Genomic DNA, 20997 nt, shown 5'->3' with positions numbered 1-20997 from the left:
GCGAATGAATGACCGCTCGAGGGGATGTATGCCGGCCACCGGGCCCTGTTTGACTGTCCAGGCTCAGCTTACCTGACCCTGGTTACCAGGGAATGCCACTCTGGGCCCTCCTTTTCATCCCCCTCCCTCACTGTGACCTCACCACCTGCCCCATTATGACCCAGTCTGGCTCCCAGTTAAAACTGGAGGGCAGGGGGCCCAGGCAGTCCTGGGACCAATGGCCATGGGTGAGCGAAACTACTACCGAGCCGAGCCGTTCACTGGCCCCATCCCCAGGAAATGCCAGGAGCAAGGATACTCAATTCTTCTGAGCCCGGTCAGCTTCATCTTGCTCAACGTGGGGATCAACGTGGTGACTATGGTCAGGGCAGGATCTGTGCAGCGCGGTTGGGGGAGCCCTGGGGTCTTGAAGGGGCTGAGGTGGGAGGGCTGCTGGGGTGTGACCGGACAAGGGTTGGATTTCAGGGCTCACCCTGCTCCCGGCCTCCCCCCTCCCCTTCTTCCCTCAACTCTGGAGGCATCTGAAGAGATTCTTGCGGGCACTTTTCAATCGTATTTTCCACAAAGGTGAGTGGGCGCCGGCGTGGGTTCAGGGGATGTGGGCCTGTCCCCTTTCTTCTATCCCTGCCTTGATTCTCAGCCCCTCAGGAACCCAGGCCCTGACCCATCTCGCCTTTGCCCACAGACAAGCAAGCCAGCTGTGTAGGCAGCCATCGCATGTGCATGCGCTGCTCCGTGGATCCCAAGAACCTGTGCTCAAGAGTTTCTTCCCGCTTCTGCCATCGCCCAAGCTTCCTGCTCGGGCAGGCAAACCACCTTGACTACTGCCTGCAGCGGGGCCCGGCGGGGGCGGAGCCGGCGGCCCCCGCCGCGGGCGAGTAAAGGAGAAGGCGGGCGGAGCGGGAGGCAAAAAGCCTACAGCACCCGGTATTCCCAGGCGGTCTCCCATCCAAGTACTAACCAGGCCCGACCCTGCTTAGTTTCCGATATCAGAAGAGATCGGGCGCGTTCAGGGTGGTATGGCCGTAGACGGGGGCGGGGGCCGCGGGCTGCCTCTTGAGCCGCAGTTTCGCTGGCGCTGGCGCCTTAACGCCAGCCTGGCGGCCGGCCCGCCCCGGCAGGGCCCCCTCGCCCGCCCAGGCAGGGGGAACGGAGGTCTCGGGTATCGGGCGGTGGCGGAGGGTTTGGCGACCACCTCCCAGCCCAGGGCGGCCGTGACCCAGCAAACCCTTCGGCGCTTGGCGCCCCGCCCAACATCCCGCACGTCGCCCACAGGGACGTGGCCCCGGAGGCTTCAGGGCGCGGGGCCCGCGGTCCCTTGGGCATCGGCCCTGCCCGCCCACGCGGCGCTAGGCGCAGCCCGGCCGCAGCCCGGGCCGGCCCTCCTGCCCGACAGCAGCTGGCCCGAAGCCACTGGGAGCCACCATTGAGTCGCCACGGCCCCTCAGCCCCGGCAAGGCCACCCTTGCCCCCACACGCCCCGCCGAGCTCAGGACCCCGCCCCTGGTGGCCGGCAGGCCCGGGGAAGCGGCCCCTGCCCTCGATCCCGCTCCCGCACCCGGCCGCGGTGACACGACAGAGGGGCGGGGTGGGGGGGGGGCTTTTGTCGGAGGGAGCTGTGGAGGGACACACCGGCACACAGGTGGCGGCGCCGGGGCTGGGCGCCGGTGGGGGCGGCCAGGTGCAGGTCGAGGGGCTCGCGGGCCGAAAGGACGGCAGCTGGGCCCGCGGCGGAGTCTGGGTCCGGGCCGGCCACCCCGGGAGCGTCTGGGGTGCGGCTGCCTTCCAGGGCCGCCTTCTGGCCGCCTGGCCGGCCGGGCCGGCGGGGAACGCCCCCGCCGGCGCGCGCCGTGGTGGGAGGGGCCTGAGGAGGTGGGGCCTGCAGCGCGGCCCGGCGGGGGCGGAGCCGGCGGCCCCCGCCGCGGGCGAGTAAAGGAGAAGGCGGGCGGAGCGGGAGGCAAAAAGCCTACAGCACCCGGTATTCCCAGGCGGTCTCCCATCCAAGTACTAACCAGGCCCGACCCTGCTTAGCTTCCGAGATCAGACGAGATCGGGCGCGTTCAGGGTAGTATGGCCGTAGACGGGGGCGGGGGCCGCGGGCTGCCTCTTGAGCCGCAGTTTCGCTGGCGCTGGCGCCTTAACGCCAGCCTGGCGGCCGGCCCGCCCCGGCAGGGCCCCCTCGCCCGCCCAGGAAGGGGGAACGGAGGTCTCGGGTATCTGGCGGTGGCGGAAGGTTTGGCGACCACCTCCCAGCCCAGGGCGGCCGTGACCCGGCAAACCCTTCGGCGCTTGGCGCCCCGCCCAACATCCTGCACGTCGCCCACAGGGACGTGGCCCCGGAGGCTTCAGGGCCCGGGGCCCGCGGTCCCTTGGGCATCGGCCCTGCCCGCCCACGCGGCGCTAGGCGCAGCCCGGCCGCAGCCCGGGCCGGCCCTCCTGCCCGACAGCAGCTGGCCCGAAGCCACTGGGAGCCACCATTGAGTCGCCACGGCCCCTCAGCCCCGGCAAGGCCACCCCTGCCCCACACCCCCCGCCGAGCTCAGGACCCCGCCCCTGGTGGCCGGCAGGCCCGGGGAAGCGGCCCCTGCCCTCGATCCCGCTCCCGCACCCGGCCGCGGTGACACGCCAGAGGGGCGGGGTGGGGGGGGGCTTTTGTCGGAGGGAGCTGTGGAGGGACACACCGGCACACAGGTGGCGGCGCCGGGGCTGGGCGCCGGTGGGGGCGGCCAGGTGCAGGTCGAGGGGCTCGTGGGCCGAAAGGACGGCAACTGGGCCCGCGGCGGAGTCTGGGTCTGGAGGGCTCTGAGCCTCCATCCGCTCTGGTGCCTCGGGGCTACCGGCCCGAAGCCTGGTAGCGCGACACCCCACCGGCCCACAGACGTAGCCTCCCCAGCTGTGCTCACAGCGAGTCCAACCGCAGCCTGCACCCCTCCACGGGACACTTGGATTACTCCCGCGATCCCCACGAGGTGCGGCACCCGGCGGCCGAATGGGCTGAGATCCTGCCCTTGCGGCGCCCTGTGGCCACCTCCGCCTCCCTCACGGTACTGGCCGAGGCCTCGGACCAGCGGGCCCCGGCTCCCAGCTCAGCGCTGCTCCTCCGCCCCTCTCACCTCCTGCCCGACGTCCAGGCTACCGAGCACCCTCCACCCCCGCCCACCTTCATGCCACTCAGCCGGAACCCAGGAGGCAATGCCAACTACCAGGTGTATGACAGTCTGGTGCTGAAGCGGCAACCGCAGGAGGACCAAGCGCGGGCCAACTCGCTGCTGCCTTCCACCTCGGCCTCCAGGCCCTCTCTGCACGGGAGCCAGACTGGGAAAATGAACTTACCAGCAGCAAATGGGGGCGGGGGCAGGGGCAGGGGGCGGCAGGGCATGGAGAGAGAAATAAAGAGCGCCAGAGTCCAGGAAACATTGGTGGTCTGTGGCTTGGAAGCGCCACTCCTTCTGCCAGCCTGGGTCCCTGCGCTTGGCTTCCTGCAATAAGAAGCCAGTGTCCCCTTCTTGGCCTGAGGGTCCCTTTGGTTTAGTGGCCACAGTTCTGCCAGCGGGCCCCTCCTGGTCCTATACCATGCACTAAGTACATCTGCAGCTGCAGACTCCAAACCCCTGGTCTCTGGGCACCTCCTCTGTGTCTCAGCTGTCCCTGTCCACAGAGAGCCTCATACAAGAAGCTGCTTCCAAACTGGGAGGTTCCACATCTGGGCAGGTCCAGCTCCAGGCCCAGTGAAGGGCATGAAGAAGGCTGAGGCTCTGGACTCCAGCCAGGCCTTCAGCAGGCCTCTGAGGCCCAGGTCTTCCTAGTCTCAAGAGGGGCCAAGAGACGCAATGTGTCATTTGAACAAGTGAGTCAGTGGGCGGTGAGCGAATGAATGACCGCTCGAGGGGATGTATGCCGGCCACCGGGCCCTGTTTGACTGTCCAGGCTCAGCTTACCTGACCCTGGTTACCAGGGAATGCCACTCTGGGCCCTCCTTTTCATCCCCCTCCCTCACTGTGACCTCACCACCTGCCCCATTATGACCCAGTCTGGCTCCCAGTTAAAACTGGAGGGCAGGGGGCCCAGGCAGTCCTGGGACCAACGGCCATGGGTGAGCGAAACTACTACCGAGCCGAGCCGTTCACTGGCCCCATCCCCAGGAAATGCCAGGAGCAAGGATACTCAATTCTTCTGAGCCCGGTCAGCTTCATCTTGCTCAACGTGGGGATCAACGTGGTGACTATGGTCAGGGCAGGATCTGTGCAGCGCGGTTGCGGGAGCCCTGGGGTCTTGAAGGGGCTGAGGTGGGAGGGCTGCTGGGGTGTGACCGGACAAGGGTTGGATTTCAGGGCTCACCCTGCTCCCGGCCTCCCCCCTCCCCTTCTTCCCTCAACTCTGGAGGCATCTGAAGAGATTCTTGCGGGCACTTTTCAATCGTATTTTCCACAAAGGTGAGTGGGCGCCGGCGTGGGTTCAGGGGATGTGGGCCTGTCCCCTTTCTTCTATCCCTGCCTTGATTCTCAGCCCCTCAGGAACCCAGGCCCTGACCCATCTCGCCTTTCCCCACAGACAAGCAAGCCAGCTGTGTAGGCAGCCATCGCATGTGCATGCGCTGCTCCGTGGATCCCAAGAACCTGTGCTCAAGAGTTTCTTCCCGCTTCTGCCATCGCCCAAGCTTCCTGCTCGGGCAGGCAAACCACCTTGACTACTGCCTGCAGCGGGGCCCGGCGGGGGCGGAGCCGGCGGCCCCCGCCGCGGGCGAGTAAAGGAGAAGGCGGGCGGAGCGGGAGGCAAAAAGCCTACAGCACCCGGTATTCCCAGGCGGTCTCCCATCCAAGTACTAAACAGGCCCGACCCTGCTTAGCTTCCGAGATCAGACGAGATCGGGCGCGTTCAGGGTGGTATGGCCGTAGACGGGGGCGGGGGCCGCGGGCTGCCTCTTGAGCCGCAGTTTCGCTGGCGCTGGCGCCTTAAAGCCAGCCTGGCGGCCGGCCCGCCCCGGCAGGGCCCCCTCGCCCGCCCAGGCAGGGGGAACGGAGGTCTCGGGTATCGGGCGGTGGCGGAAGGTTTGGCGACCACCTCCCAGCCCAGGGCGGCCGTGACCCGGCAAACCCTTCGGCGCTTGGCGCCCCGCCCAACATCCCGCACGTCGCCCACAGGGACGTGGCCCCGGAGGCTTCAGGGCCCGGGGCCCGCGGTCCCTTGGGCATCGGCCCTGCCCGCCCACGCGGCGCTAGGCGCAGCCCGGCCGCAGCCCGGGCCGGCCCTCCTGCCCGACAGCAGCTGGCCCGAAGCCACTGGGAGCCACCATTGAGTCGCCACGGCCCCTCAGCCCCGGCAAGGCCACCCTTGCCCCCACACCCCCCGCCGAGCTCAGGACCCCGCCCCTGGTGGCCGGCAGGCCCGGGGAAGCGGCCCCTGCCCTCGATCCCGCTCCCGCACCCGGCCGCGGTGACACGCCAGAGGGGCGGGGTGGGGGGGGGGGCTTTTGTCGGAGGGAGCTGTGGAGGGACACACCGGCACACAGGTGGCGGCGCCGGGGCTGGGCGCCGGTGTGGGCGGCCAGGTGCAGGTCGAGGGGCTCGCGGGCCGAAAGGACGGCAGCTGGGCCCGCGGCGGAGTCTGGGTCCGGGCCGGCCACCCCGGGAGCGTCTGGGGTGCGGCTGCCTTCCAGGGCCGCCTTCTGGCCGCCTGGCCGGCCGGGCCGGCGGGGAGCGCCCCCGCCGGCGCGCGCCGTGGTGGGAGGGGCCTGAGGAGGTGGGGCCTGCAGCGCGGCCCGGCGGGGGCGGAGCCGGCGGCCCCCGCCGCGGGCGAGTAAAGGAGAAGGCGGGCGGAGCGGGAGGCAAAAAGCCTACAGCACCCGGTATTCCCAGGCGGTCTCCCATCCAAGTACTAACCAGGCCCGACCCTGCTTAGCTTCCGAGATCAGACGAGATCGGGCGCGTTCAGGGTGGTATGGCCGTAGACGGGGGCGGGGGCCGCGGGCTGCCTCTTGAGGCCCAGTTTCGCTGGCGCTGGCGCCTTAACGCCAGCCTGGCGGCCGGCCCGCCCCGGCAGGGCCCCCTCGCCCGCCCAGGCAGGGGGAACGGAGGTCTCGGGTATCGGGCGGCGGCGGAGGGTTTGGCGACCACCTCCCAGCCCAGGGCGGCCGTGACCCGGCAAACCCTTCGGCGCTTGGCGCCCCGCCCAACATCCCGCACGTCGCCCACAGGGACGTGGCCCCGGAGGCTTCAGGGCCCGGGGCCCGCGGTCCCTTGGGCATCGGCCCTGCCCGCCCACGCGGCGCTAGGCGCAGCCCGGCCGCAGCCCGGGCCGGCCCTCCTGCCCGACAGCAGCTGGCCCGAAGCCACTGGGAGCCACCATTGAGTCGCCACGGCCCCTCAGCCCCGGCAAGGCCACCCCTGCCCCACACCCCCCGCCGAGCTCAGGACCCCGCCCCTGGTGGCCGGCAGGCCCGGGGAAGCGGCCCCTGCCCTCGATCCCGCTCCCGCACCCGGCCTTGGTGACACGCCAGAGGGGCGGGGGGGGGGGCTTTTGTCAGAGGGAGCTGTGGAGGGACACACCGGCACACAGGTGGCGGCGCCGGGGCTGGGCGCCGGTGGGGGCGGCCAGGTGCAGGTCGAGGGGCTCGTGGGCCGAAAGGACGGCAACTGGGCCCGCGGCGGAGTCTGGGTCTGGAGGGCTCTGAGCCTCCATCCGCTCTGGTGCCTCGGGGCTACCGGCCCGAAGCCTGGTAGCGCGACACCCCACCGGCCCACAGACGTAGCCTCCCCAGCTGTGCTCACAGCGAGTCCAACCGCAGCCTGCACCCCTCCACGGGACACTTGGATTACTCCCGCGATCCCCACGAGGTGCGGCACCCGGCGGCCGAATGGGCTGAGATCCTGCCCTTGCGGCGCCCTGTGGCCACCTCCGCCTCCCTCACGGTACTGGCCGAGGCCTCGGACCAGCGGGCCCCGGCTCCCAGCTCAGCGCTGCTCCTCCGCCCCTCTCACCTCCTGCCCGACGTCCAGGCTACCGAGCACCCTCCACCCCCGCCCACCTTCATGCCACTCAGCCGGAACCCAGGAGGCAATGCCAACTACCAGGTGTATGACAGTCTGGTGCTGAAGCGGCAACCGCAGGAGGACCAAGCGCGGGCCAACTCGCTGCTGCCTTCCACCTCGGCCTCCAGGCCCTCTCTGCACGGGAGCCAGACTGGGAAAATGAACTTACCAGCAGCAAATGGGGGCGGGGGCAGGGGCAGGGGGCGGCAGGGCATGGAGAGAGAAATAAAGAGCGCCAGAGTCCAGGAAACATTGGTGGTCTGTGGCTTGGAAGCGCCACTCCTTCTGCCAGCCTGGGTCCCTGCGCTTGGCTTCCTGCAATAAGAAGCCAGTGTCCCCTTCTTGGCCTGAGGGTCCCTTTGGTTTAGTGGCCACAGTTCTGCCAGCGGGCCCCTCCTGGTCCTATACCATGCACTAAGTACATCTGCAGCTGCAGACTCCAAACCCCTGGTCTCTGGGCACCTCCTCTGTGTCTCAGCTGTCCCTGTCCACAGAGAGCCTCATACAAGAAGCTGCTTCCAAACTGGGAGGTTCCACATCTGGGCAGGTCCAGCTCCAGGCCCAGTGAAGGGCATGAAGAAGGCTGAGGCTCTGGACTCCAGCCAGGCCTTCAGCAGGCCTCTGAGGCCCAGGTCTTCCTAGTCTCAAGAGGGGCCAAGAGACGCAATGTGTCATTTGAACAAGTGAGTCAGTGGGCGGTGAGCGAATGAATGACCGCTCGAGGGGATGTATGCCGGCCACCGGGCCCTGTTTGACTGTCCAGGCTCAGCTTACCTGACCCTGGTTACCAGGGAATGCCACTCTGGGCCCTCCTTTTCATCCCCCTCCCTCACTGTGACCTCACCACCTGCCCCATTATGACCCAGTCTGGCTCCCAGTTAAAACTGGAGGGCAGGGGGCCCAGGCAGTCCTGGGACCAACGGCCATGGGTGAGCGAAACTACTACCGAGCCGAGCCGTTCACTGGCCCCATCCCCAGGAAATGCCAGGAGCAAGGATACTCAATTCTTCTGAGCCCGGTCAGCTTCATCTTGCTCAACGTGGGGATCAACGTGGTGACTATGGTCAGGGCAGGATCTGTGCAGCGCGGTTGCGGGAGCCCTGGGGTCTTGAAGGGGCTGAGGTGGGAGGGCTGCTGGGGTGTGACCGGACAAGGGTTGGATTTCAGGGCTCACCCTGCTCCCGGCCTCCCCCCTCCCCTTCTTCCCTCAACTCTGGAGGCATCTGAAGAGATTCTTGCGGGCACTTTTCAATCGTATTTTCCACAAAGGTGAGTGGGCGCCGGCGTGGGTTCAGGGGATGTGGGCCTGTCCCCTTTCTTCTATCCCTGCCTTGATTCTCAGCCCCTCAGGAACCCAGGCCCTGACCCATCTCGCCTTTCCCCACAGACAAGCAAGCCAGCTGTGTAGGCAGCCATCGCATGTGCATGCGCTGCTCCGTGGATCCCAAGAACCTGTGCTCAAGAGTTTCTTCCCGCTTCTGCCATCGCCCAAGCTTCCTGCTCGGGCAGGCAAACCACCTTGACTACTGCCTGCAGCGGGGCCCGGCGGGGGCGGAGCCGGCGGCCCCCGCCGCGGGCGAGTAAAGGAGAAGGCGGGCGGAGCGGGAGGCAAAAAGCCTACAGCACCCGGTATTCCCAGGCGGTCTCCCATCCAAGTACTAAACAGGCCCGACCCTGCTTAGCTTCCGAGATCAGACGAGATCGGGCGCGTTCAGGGTGGTATGGCCGTAGACGGGGGCGGGGGCCGCGGGCTGCCTCTTGAGCCGCAGTTTCGCTGGCGCTGGCGCCTTAAAGCCAGCCTGGCGGCCGGCCCGCCCCGGCAGGGCCCCCTCGCCCGCCCAGGCAGGGGGAACGGAGGTCTCGGGTATCGGGCGGTGGCGGAAGGTTTGGCGACCACCTCCCAGCCCAGGGCGGCCGTGACCCGGCAAACCCTTCGGCGCTTGGCGCCCCGCCCAACATCCCGCACGTCGCCCACAGGGACGTGGCCCCGGAGGCTTCAGGGCCCGGGGCCCGCGGTCCCTTGGGCATCGGCCCTGCCCGCCCACGCGGCGCTAGGCGCAGCCCGGCCGCAGCCCGGGCCGGCCCTCCTGCCCGACAGCAGCTGGCCCGAAGCCACTGGGAGCCACCATTGAGTCGCCACGGCCCCTCAGCCCCGGCAAGGCCACCCTTGCCCCCACACCCCCCGCCGAGCTCAGGACCCCGCCCCTGGTGGCCGGCAGGCCCGGGGAAGCGGCCCCTGCCCTCGATCCCGCTCCCGCACCCGGCCGCGGTGACACGCCAGAGGGGCGGGGTGGGGGGGGGGGCTTTTGTCGGAGGGAGCTGTGGAGGGACACACCGGCACACAGGTGGCGGCGCCGGGGCTGGGCGCCGGTGTGGGCGGCCAGGTGCAGGTCGAGGGGCTCGCGGGCCGAAAGGACGGCAGCTGGGCCCGCGGCGGAGTCTGGGTCCGGGCCGGCCACCCCGGGAGCGTCTGGGGTGCGGCTGCCTTCCAGGGCCGCCTTCTGGCCGCCTGGCCGGCCGGGCCGGCGGGGAGCGCCCCCGCCGGCGCGCGCCGTGGTGGGAGGGGCCTGAGGAGGTGGGGCCTGCAGCGCGGCCCGGCGGGGGCGGAGCCGGCGGCCCCCGCCGCGGGCGAGTAAAGGAGAAGGCGGGCGGAGCGGGAGGCAAAAAGCCTACAGCACCCGGTATTCCCAGGCGGTCTCCCATCCAAGTACTAACCAGGCCCGACCCTGCTTAGCTTCCGAGATCAGACGAGATCGGGCGCGTTCAGGGTGGTATGGCCGTAGACGGGGGCGGGGGCCGCGGGCTGCCTCTTGAGGCCCAGTTTCGCTGGCGCTGGCGCCTTAACGCCAGCCTGGCGGCCGGCCCGCCCCGGCAGGGCCCCCTCGCCCGCCCAGGCAGGGGGAACGGAGGTCTCGGGTATCGGGCGGCGGCGGAGGGTTTGGCGACCACCTCCCAGCCCAGGGCGGCCGTGACCCGGCAAACCCTTCGGCGCTTGGCGCCCCGCCCAACATCCCGCACGTCGCCCACAGGGACGTGGCCCCGGAGGCTTCAGGGCCCGGGGCCCGCGGTCCCTTGGGCATCGGCCCTGCCCGCCCACGCGGCGCTAGGCGCAGCCCGGCCGCAGCCCGGGCCGGCCCTCCTGCCCGACAGCAGCTGGCCCGAAGCCACTGGGAGCCACCATTGAGTCGCCACGGCCCCTCAGCCCCGGCAAGGCCACCCCTGCCCCACACCCCCCGCCGAGCTCAGGACCCCGCCCCTGGTGGCCGGCAGGCCCGGGGAAGCGGCCCCTGCCCTCGATCCCGCTCCCGCACCCGGCCTTGGTGACACGCCAGAGGGGCGGGGGGGGGGGCTTTTGTCAGAGGGAGCTGTGGAGGGACACACCGGCACACAGGTGGCGGCGCCGGGGCTGGGCGCCGGTGGGGGCGGCCAGGTGCAGGTCGAGGGGCTCGTGGGCCGAAAGGACGGCAACTGGGCCCGCGGCGGAGTCTGGGTCTGGAGGGCTCTGAGCCTCCATCCGCTCTGGTGCCTCGGGGCTACCGGCCCGAAGCCTGGTAGCGCGACACCCCACCGGCCCACAGACGTAGCCTCCCCAGCTGTGCTCACAGCGAGTCCAACCGCAGCCTGCACCCCTCCACGGGACACTTGGATTACTCCCGCGATCCCCACGAGGTGCGGCACCCGGCGGCCGAATGGGCTGAGATCCTGCCCTTGCGGCGCCCTGTGGCCACCTCCGCCTCCCTCACGGTACTGGCCGAGGCCTCGGACCAGCGGGCCCCGGCTCCCAGCTCAGCGCTGCTCCTCCGCCCCTCTCACCTCCTGCCCGACGTCCAGGCTACCGAGCACCCTCCACCCCCGCCCACCTTCATGCCACTCAGCCGGAACCCAGGAGGCAATGCCAACTACCAGGTGTATGACAGTCTGGTGCTGAAGCGGCAACCGCAGGAGGACCAAGCGCGGGCCAACTCGCTGCTGCCTTCCACCTCGGCCTCCAGGCCCTCTCTGCACGGGAGCCAGACTGGGAAAATGAACTTACCAGCAGCAAATGGGGGCGGGGGCAGGGGCAGGGGGCGGCAGGGCATGGAGAGAGGAATAAAGAGCGCCAGAGTCCAGGAAACATTGGTGGTCTGTGGCTTGGAAGCGCCACTCCTTCTGCCAGCCTGGGTCCCTGCGCTTGGCTTCCTGCAATAAGAAGCCAGTGTCCCCTTCTTGGCCTGAGGGTCCCTTTGGTTTAGTGGCCACAGTTCTGCCAGCGGGCCCCTCCTGGTCCTATACCATGCACTAAGTACATCTGCAGCTGCAGACTCCAAACCCCTGGTCTCTGGGCACCTCCTCTGTGTCTCAGCTGTCCCTGTCCACAGAGAGCCTCATACAAGAAGCTGCTTCCAAACTGGGAGGTTCCACATCTGGGCAGGTCCAGCTCCAGGCCCAGTGAAGGGCATGAAGAAGGCTGAGGCTCTGGACTCCAGCCAGGCCTTCAGCAGGCCTCTGAGGCCCAGGTCTTCCTAGTCTCAAGAGGGGCCAAGAGACGCAATGTGTCATTTGAACAAGTGAGTCAGTGGGCGGTGAGCGAATGAATGACCGCTCGAGGGGATGTATGCCGGCCACCGGGCCCTGTTTGACTGTCCAGTCTCAGCTTACCTGACCCTGGTTACCAGGGAATGCCACTCTGGGCCCTCCTTTTCATCCCCCTCCCTCACTGTGACCTCACCACCTGCCCCATTATGACCCAGTCTGGCTCCCAGTTAAAACTGGAGGGCAGGGGGCCCAGGCAGTCCTGGGACCAACGGCCATGGGTGAGCGAAACTACTACCGAGCCGAGCCGTTCACTGGCCCCATCCCCAGGAAATGCCAGGAGCAAGGATACTCAATTCTTCTGAGCCCGGTCAGCTTCATCTTGCTCAACGTGGGGATCAACGTGGTGACTATGGTCAGGGCAGGATCTGTGCAGCGCGGTTGCGGGAGCCCTGGGGTCTTGAAGGGGCTGAGGTGGGAGGGCTGCTGGGGTGTGACCGGACAAGGGTTGGATTTCAGGGCTCACCCTGCTCCCGGCCTCCCCCCTCCCCTTCTTCCCTCAACTCTGGAGGCATCTGAAGAGATTCTTGCGGGCACTTTTCAATCGTATTTTCCACAAAGGTGAGTGGGCGCCGGCGTGGGTTCAGGGGATGTGGGCCTGTCCCCTTTCTTCTATCCCTGCCTTGATTCTCAGCCCCTCAGGAACCCAGGCCCTGACCCATCTCGCCTTTCCCCACAGACAAGCAAGCCAGCTGTGTAGGCAGCCATCGCATGTGCATGCGCTGCTCCGTGGATCCCAAGAACCTGTGCTCAAGAGTTTCTTCCCGCTTCTGCCATCGCCCAAGCTTCCTGCTCGGGCAGGCAAACCACCTTGACTACTGCCTGCAGCGGGGCCCGGCGGGGGCGGAGCCGGCGGCCCCCGCCGCGGGCGAGTAAAGGAGAAGGCGGGCGGAGCGGGAGGCAAAAAGCCTACAGCACCCGGTATTCCCAGGCGGTCTCCCATCCAAGTACTAAACAGGCCCGACCCTGCTTAGCTTCCGAGATCAGACGAGATCGGGCGCGTTCAGGGTGGTATGGCCGTAGACGGGGGCGGGGGCCGCGGGCTGCCTCTTGAGCCGCAGTTTCGCTGGCGCTGGCGCCTTAACGCCAGCCTGGCGGCCGGCCCGCCCCGGCAGGGCCCCCTCGCCCGCCCAGGCAGGGGGAACGGAGGTCTCGGGTATCGGGCGGTGGCGGAAGGTTTGGCGACCACCTCCCAGCCCAGGGCGGCCGTGACCCGGCAAACCCTTCGGCGCTTGGCGCCCCGCCCAACATCCCGCACGTCGCCCACAGGGACGTGGCCCCGGAGGCTTCAGGGCCCGGGGCCCGCGGTCCCTTGGGCATCGGCCCTGCCCGCCCACGCGGCGCTAGGCGCAGCCCGGCCGCAGCCCGGGCCGGCCCTCCTGCCCGACAGCAGCTGGCCCGAAGCCACTGGGAGCCACCATTGAGTCGCCACGGCCCCTCAGCCCCGGCAAGGCCACCCTTGCCCCCACACCCCCCGCCGAGCTCAGGACCCCGCCCCTGGTGGCCGGCAGGCCCGGGGAAGCGGCCCCTGCCCTCGATCCCGCTCCCGCACCCGGCCGCGGTGACACGCCAGAGGGGCGGGGTGGGGGGGGGGCTTTTGTCGGAGGGAGCTGTGGAGGGACACACCGGCACACAGGTGGCGGCGCCGGGGCTGGGCGCCGGTGGGGGCGGCCAGGTGCAGGTCGAGGGGCTCGCGGGCCGAAAGGACGGCAGCTGGGCCCGCGGCGGAGTCTGGGTCCGGGCCGGCCACCCCGGGAGCGTCTGGGGTGCGGCTGCCTTCCAGGGCCGCCTTCTGGCCGCCTGGCCGGCCGGGCCGGCGGGAAGCGCCCCCGCCGGCGCGCGCCGTGGTGGGAGGGGCCTGAGGAGGTGGGGCCTGCAGCGCGGCCCGGCGGGGGCGGAGCCGGCGGCCCCCGCCGCGGGCGAGTAAAGGAGAAGGCGGGCGGAGCGGGAGGCAAAAAGCCTACAGCACCCGGTATTCCCAGGCGGTCTCCCATCCAAGTACTAACCAGGCCCGACCCTGCTTAGCTTCCGAGATCAGACGAGATCGGGCGCGTTCAGGGTGGTATGGCCGTAGACGGGGGCGGGGGCCGCGGGCTGCCTCTTGAGGCCCAGTTTCGCTGGCGCTGGCGCCTTAACGCCAGCCTGGCGGCCGGCCCGCCCCGGCAGGGCCCCCTCGCCCGCCCAGGCAGGGGGAACGGAGGTCTCGGGTATCGGGCGGCGGCGGAGGGTTTGGCGACCACCTCCCAGCCCAGGGCGGCCGTGACCCGGCAAACCCTTCGGCGCTTGGCGCCCCGCCCAACATCCCGCACGTCGCCCACAGGGACGTGGCCCCGGAGGCTTCAGGGCCCGGGGCCCGCGGTCCCTTGGGCATCGGCCCTGCCCGCCCACGCGGCGCTAGGCGCAGCCCGGCCGCAGCCCGGGCCGGCCCTCCTGCCCGACAGCAGCTGGCCCGAAGCCACTGGGAGCCACCATTGAGTCGCCACGGCCCCTCAGCCCCGGCAAGGCCACCCCTGCCCCACACCCCCCGCCGAGCTCAGGACCCCGCCCCTGGTGGCCGGCAGGCCCGGGGAAGCGGCCCCTGCCCTCGATCCCGCTCCCGCACCCGGCCGCGGTGACACGCCAGAGGGGCGGGGGGGGGGGGGCTTTTGTCAGAGGGAGCTGTGGAGGGACACACCGGCACACAGGTGGCGGCGCCGGGGCTGGGCGCCGGTGGGGGCGGCCAGGTGCAGGTCGAGGGGCTCGTGGGCCGAAAGGACGGCAACTGGGCCCGCGGCGGAGTCTGGGTCTGGAGGGCTCTGAGCCTCCATCCGCTCTGGTGCCTCGGGGCTACCGGCCCGAAGCCTGGTAGCGCGACACCCCACCGGCCCACAGACGTAGCCTCCCCAGCTGTGCTCACAGCGAGTCCAACCGCAGCCTGCACCCCTCCACGGGACACTTGGATTACTCCCGCGATCCCCACGAGGTGCGGCACCCGGCGGCCGAATGGGCTGAGATCCTGCCCTTGCGGCGCCCTGTGGCCACCTCCGCCTCCCTCACGGTACTGGCCGAGGCCTCGGACCAGCGGGCCCCGGCTCCCAGCTCAGCGCTGCTCCTCCGCCCCTCTCACCTCCTGCCCGACGTCCAGGCTACCGAGCACCCTCCACCCCCGCCCACCTTCATGCCACTCAGCCGGAACCCAGGAGGCAATGCCAACTACCAGGTGTATGACAGTCTGGTGCTGAAGCGGCAACCGCAGGAGGACCAAGCGCGGGCCAACTCGCTGCTGCCTTCCACCTCGGCCTCCAGGCCCTCTCTGCACGGGAGCCAGACTGGGAAAATGAACTTACCAGCAGCAAATGGGGGCGGGGGCAGGGGCAGGGGGCGGCAGGGCATGGAGAGAGGAATAAAGAGCGCCAGAGTCCAGGAAACATTGGTGGTCTGTGGCTTGGAAGCGCCACTCCTTCTGCCAGCCTGGGTCCCTGCGCTTGGCTTCCTGCAATAAGAAGCCAGTGTCCCCTTCTTGGCCTGAGGGTCCCTTTGGTTTAGTGGCCACAGTTCTGCCAGCAGGCCCCTCCTGGTCCTATACCATGCACTAAGTACATCTGCAGCTGCAGACTCCAAACCCCTGGTCTCTGGGCACCTCCTCTGTGTCTCAGCTGTCCCTGTCCACAGAGAGCCTCATACAAGAAGCTGCTTCCAAACTGGGAGGTTCCACATCTGGGCAGGTCCAGCTCCAGGCCCAGTGAAGGGCATGAAGAAGGCTGAGGCTCTGGACTCCAGCCAGGCCTTCAGCAGGCCTCTGAGGCCCAGGTCTTCCTAGTCTCAAGAGGGGCCAAGAGACGCAATGTGTCATTTGAACAAGTGAGTCAGTGGGCGGTGAGCGAATGAATGACCGCTCGAGGGGATGTATGCCGGCCACCGGGCCCTGTTTGACTGTCCAGGCTCAGCTTACCTGACCCTGGTTACCAGGGAATGCCACTCTGGGCCCTCCTTTTCATCCCCCTCCCTCACTGTGACCTCACCACCTGCCCCATTATGACCCAGTCTGGCTCCCAGTTAAAACTGGAGGGCAGGGGGCCCAGGCAGTCCTGGGACCAACGGCCATGGGTGAGCGAAACTACTACCGAGCCGAGCCGTTCACTGGCCCCATCCCCAGGAAATGCCAGGAGCAAGGATACTCAATTCTTCTGAGCCCGGTCAGCTTCATCTTGCTCAACGTGGGGATCAACGTGGTGACTATGGTCAGGGCAGGATCTGTGCAGCGCGGTTGGGGGAGCCCTGGGGTCTTGAAGGGGCTGAGGTGGGAGGGCTGCTGGGGTGTGACCGGACAAGGGTTGGATTTCAGGGCTCACCCTGCTCCCGGCCTCCCCCCTCCCCTTCTTCCCTCAACTCTGGAGGCATCTGAAGAGATTCTTGCGGGCACTTTTCAATCGTATTTTCCACAAAGGTGAGTGGGCGCCGGCGTGGGTTCAGGGGATGTGGGCCTGTCCCCTTTCTTCTATCCCTGCCTTGATTCTCAGCCCCTCAGGAACCCAGGCCCTGACCCATCTCGCCTTTCCCCACAGACAAGCAAGCCAGCTGTGTAGGCAGCCATCGCATGTGCAGGCGCTGCTCCGTGGATCCCAAGAACCTGTGCTCAAGAGTTTCTTCCCGCTTCTGCCATCGCCCAAGCTTCCTGCTCGGGCAGGCAAACCACCTTGACTACTGCCTGCAGCGGGGCCCGGCGGGGGCGGAGCCGGCGGCCCCCGCCGCGGGCGAGTAAAGGAGAAGGCGGGCGGAGCGGGAGGCAAAAAGCCTACAGCACCCGGTATTCCCAGGCGGTCTCCCATCCAAGTACTAACCAGGCCCGACCCTGCTTAGCTTCCGAGATCAGACGAGATCGGGCGCGTTCAGGGTGGTATGGCCGTAGACGGGGGCGGGGGCCGCGGGCTGCCTCTTGAGCCGCAGTTTCGCTGGCGCTGGCGCCTTAACGCCAGCCTGGCGGCCGGCCCGCCCCGGCAGGGCCCCCTCGCCCGCCCAGGCAGGGGGAACGGAGGTCTCGGGTATCGGGCGGTGGCGGAAGGTTTGGCGACCACCTCCCAGCCCAGGGCGGCCGTGACCCGGCAAACCCTTCGGCGCTTGGCGCCCCGCCCAACATCCCGCACGTCGCCCACAGGGACGTGGCCCCGGAGGCTTCAGGGCCCGGGGCCCGCGGTCCCTTGGGCATCGGCCCTGCCCGCCCACGCGGCGCTAGGCGCAGCCCGGCCGCAGCCCGGGCCGGCCCTCCTGCCCGACAGCAGCTGGCCCGAAGCCACTGGGAGCCACCATTGAGTCGCCACGGCCCCTCAGCCCCGGCAAGGCCACCCTTGCCCCCACACCCCCCGCCGAGCTCAGGACCCCGCCCCTGGTGGCCGGCAGGCCCGGGGAAGCGGCCCCTGCCCTCGATCCCGCTCCCGCACCCGGCCGCGGTGACACGCCAGAGGGGCGGGGTGGGGGGGGGCTTTTGTCGGAGGGAGCTGTGGAGGGACACACCGGCACACAGGTGGCGGCGCCGGGGCTGGGCGCCGGTGGGGGCGGCCAGGTGCAGGTCGAGGGGCTCGCGGGCCGAAAGGACGGCAGCTGGGCCCGCGGCGGAGTCTGGGTCCGGGCCGGCCACCCCGGGAGCGTCTGGGGTGCGGCTGCCTTCCAGGGCCGCCTTCTGGCCGCCTGGCCGGCCGGGCCGGCGGGAAGCGCCCCCGCCGGCGCGCGCCGTGGTGGGAGGGGCCTGAGGAGGTGGGGCCTGCAGCGCGGCCCGGCGGGGGCGGAGCCGGCGGCCCCCGCCGCGGGCGAGTAAAGGAGAAGGCGGGCGGAGCGGGAGGCAAAAAGCCTACAGCACCCGGTATTCCCAGGCGGTCTCCCATCCAAGTACTAACCAGGCCCGACCCTGCTTAGCTTCCGAGATCAGACGAGATCGGGCGCGTTCAGGGTGGTATGGCCGTAGACGGGGGTGGGGGCCGCGGGCTGCCTCTTGAGGCCCAGTTTCGCTGGCGCTGGCGCCTTAACGCCAGCCTGGCGGCCGGCCCGCCCCGGCAGGGCCCCCTCGCCCGCCCAGGCAGGGGGAACGGAGGTCTCGGGTATCGGGCGGCGGCGGAGGGTTTGGCGACCACCTCCCAGCCCAGGGCGGCCGTGACCCGGCAAACCCTTCGGCGCTTGGCGCCCCGCCCAACATCCCGCACGTCGCCCACAGGGACGTGGCCCCGGAGGCTTCAGGGCCCGGGGCCCGCGGTCCCTTGGGCATCGGCCCTGCCCGCCCACGCGGCGCTAGGCGCAGCCCGGCCGCAGCCCGGGCCGGCCCTCCTGCCCGACAGCAGCTGGCCCGAAGCCACTGGGAGCCACCATTGAGTCGCCACGGCCCCTCAGCCCCGGCAAGGCCACCCCTGCCCCACACCCCCCGCCGAGCTCAGGACCCCGCCCCTGGTGGCCGGCAGGCCCGGGGAAGCGGCCCCTGCCCTCGATCCCGCTCCCGCACCCGGCCTTGGTGACACGCCAGAGGGGCGGGGGGGGGGGGCTTTTGTCAGAGGGAGCTGTGGAGGGACACACCGGCACACAGGTGGCGGCGCCGGGGCTGGGCGCCGGTGGGGGCGGCCAGGTGCAGGTCGAGGGGCTCGTGGGCCGAAAGGACGGCAACTGGGCCCGCGGCGGAGTCTGGGTCTGGAGGGCTCTGAGCCTCCATCCGCTCTGGTGCCTCGGGGCTACCGGCCCGAAGCCTGGTAGCGCGACACCCCACCGGCCCACAGACGTAGCCTCCCCAGCTGTGCTCACAGCGAGTCCAACCGCAGCCTGCACCCCTCCACGGGACACTTGGATTACTCCCGCGATCCCCACGAGGTGCGGCACCCGGCGGCCGAATGGGCTGAGATCCTACCCTTGCGGCGCCCTGTGGCCACCTCCGCCTCCCTCACGGTACTGGCCGAGGCCTCGGACCAGCGGGCCCCGGCTCCCAGCTCAGCGCTGCTCCTCCGCCCCTCTCACCTCCTGCCCGACGTCCAGGCTACCGAGCACCCTCCACCCCCGCCCACCTTCATGCCACTCAGCCGGAACCCAGGAGGCAATGCCAACTACCAGGTGTATGACAGTCTGGTGCTGAAGCGGCAACCGCAGGAGGACCAAGCGCGGGCCAACTCGCTGCTGCCTTCCACCTCGGCCTCCAGGCCCTCTCTGCACGGGAGCCAGACTGGGAAAATGAACTTACCAGCAGCAAATGGGGGCGGGGGCAGGGGCAGGGGGCGGCAGGGCATGGAGAGAGGAATAAAGAGCGCCAGAGTCCAGGAAACATTGGTGGTCTGTGGCTTGGAAGCGCCACTCCTTCTGCCAGCCTGGGTCCCTGCGCTTGGCTTCCTGCAATAAGAAGCCAGTGTCCCCTTCTTGGCCTGAGGGTCCCTTTGGTTTAGTGGCCACAGTTCTGCCAGCAGGCCCCTCCTGGTCCTATACCATGCACTAAGTACATCTGCAGCTGCAGACTCCAAACCCCTGGTCTCTGGGCACCTCCTCTGTGTCTCAGCTGTCCCTGTCCACAGAGAGCCTCATACAAGAAGCTGCTTCCAAACTGGGAGGTTCCACATCTGGGCAGGTCCAGCTCCAGGCCCAGTGAAGGGCATGAAGAAGGCTGAGGCTCTGGACTCCAGCCAGGCCTTCAGCAGGCCTCTGAGGCCCAGGTCTTCCTAGTCTCAAGAGGGGCCAAGAGACGCAATGTGTCATTTGAACAAGTGAGTCAGTGGGCGGTGAGCGAATGAATGACCGCTCGAGGGGATGTATGCCGGCCACCGGGCCCTGTTTGACTGTCCAGGCTCAGCTTACCTGACCCTGGTTACCAGGGAATGCCACTCTGGGCCCTCCTTTTCATCCCCCTCCCTCACTGTGACCTCACCACCTGCCCCATTATGACCCAGTCTGGCTCCCAGTTAAAACTGGAGGGCAGGGGGCCCAGGCAGTCCTGGGACCAACGGCCATGGGTGAGCGAAACTACTACCGAGCCGAGCCGTTCACTGGCCCCATCCCCAGGAAATGCCAGGAGCAAGGATACTCAATTCTTCTGAGCCCGGTCAGCTTCATCTTGCTCAACGTGGGGATCAACGTGGTGACTATGGTCAGGGCAGGATCTGTGCAGCGCGGTTGCGGGAGCCCTGGGGTCTTGAAGGGGCTGAGGTGGGAGGGCTGCTGGGGTGTGACCGGACAAGGGTTGGATTTCAGGGCTCACCCTGCTCCCGGCCTCCCCCCTCCCCTTCTTCCCTCAACTCTGGAGGCATCTGAAGAGATTCTTGCGGGCACTTTTCAATCGTATTTTCCACAAAGGTGAGTGGGCGCCGGCGTGGGTTCAGGGGATGTGGGCCTGTCCCCTTTCTTCTATCCCTGCCTTGATTCTCAGCCCCTCAGGAACCCAGGCCCTGACCCATCTCGCCTTTCCCCACAGACAAGCAAGCCAGCTGTGTAGGCAGCCATCGCATGTGCATGCGCTGCTCCGTGGATCCCAAGAACCTGTGCTCAAGAGTTTCTTCCCGCTTCTGCCATCGCCCAAGCTTCCTGCTCGGGCAGGCAAACCACCTTGACTACTGCCTGCAGCGGGGCCCGGCGGGGGCGGAGCCGGCGGCCCCCGCCGCGGGCGAGTAAAGGAGAAGGCGGGCGGAGCGGGAGGCAAAAAGCCTACAGCACCCGGTATTCCCAGGCGGTCTCCCATCCAAGTACTAACCAGGCCCGACCCTGCTTAGCTTCCGAGATCAGACGAGATCGGGCGCGTTCAGGGTGGTATGGCCGTAGACGGGGGCGGGGGCCGCGGGCTGCCTCTTGAGCCGCAGTTTCGCTGGCGCTGGCGCCTTAACGCCAGCCTGGCGGCCGGCCCGCCCCGGCAGGGCCCCCTCGCCCGCCCAGGCAGGGGGAACGGAGGTCTCGGGTATCGGGCGGTGGCGGAAGGTTTGGCGACCACCTCCCAGCCCAGGGCGGCCGTGACCCGGCAAACCCTTCGGCGCTTGGCGCCCCGCCCAACATCCCGCACGTCGCCCACAGGGACGTGGCCCCGGAGGCTTCAGGGCCCGGGGCCCGCGGTCCCTTGGGCATCGGCCCTGCCCGCCCACGCGGCGCTAGGCGCAGCCCGGCCGCAGCCCGGGCCGGCCCTCCTGCCCGACAGCAGCTGGCCCGAAGCCACTGGGAGCCACCATTGAGTCGCCACGGCCCCTCAGCCCCGGCAAGGCCACCCTTGCCCCCACACCCCCCGCCGAGCTCAGGACCCCGCCCCTGGTGGCCGGCAGGCCCGGGGAAGCGGCCCCTGCCCTCGATCCCGCTCCCGCACCCGGCCGCGGTGACACGCCAGAGGGGCGGGGTGGGGGGGGGCTTTTGTCGGAGGGAGCTGTGGAGGGACACACCGGCACACAGGTGGCGGCGCCGGGGCTGGGCGCCGGTGGGGGCG

This window comes from Stenella coeruleoalba (genome assembly GCF_951394435.1).
Source record: "Stenella coeruleoalba genome assembly, chromosome: 19".
In the NCBI taxonomy this organism is placed as follows: domain Eukaryota; kingdom Metazoa; phylum Chordata; class Mammalia; order Artiodactyla; family Delphinidae; genus Stenella; species Stenella coeruleoalba.
The sequence above is the reverse complement of the archived record's forward strand: the minus strand, read 5'-3'. Positions refer to the sequence as shown.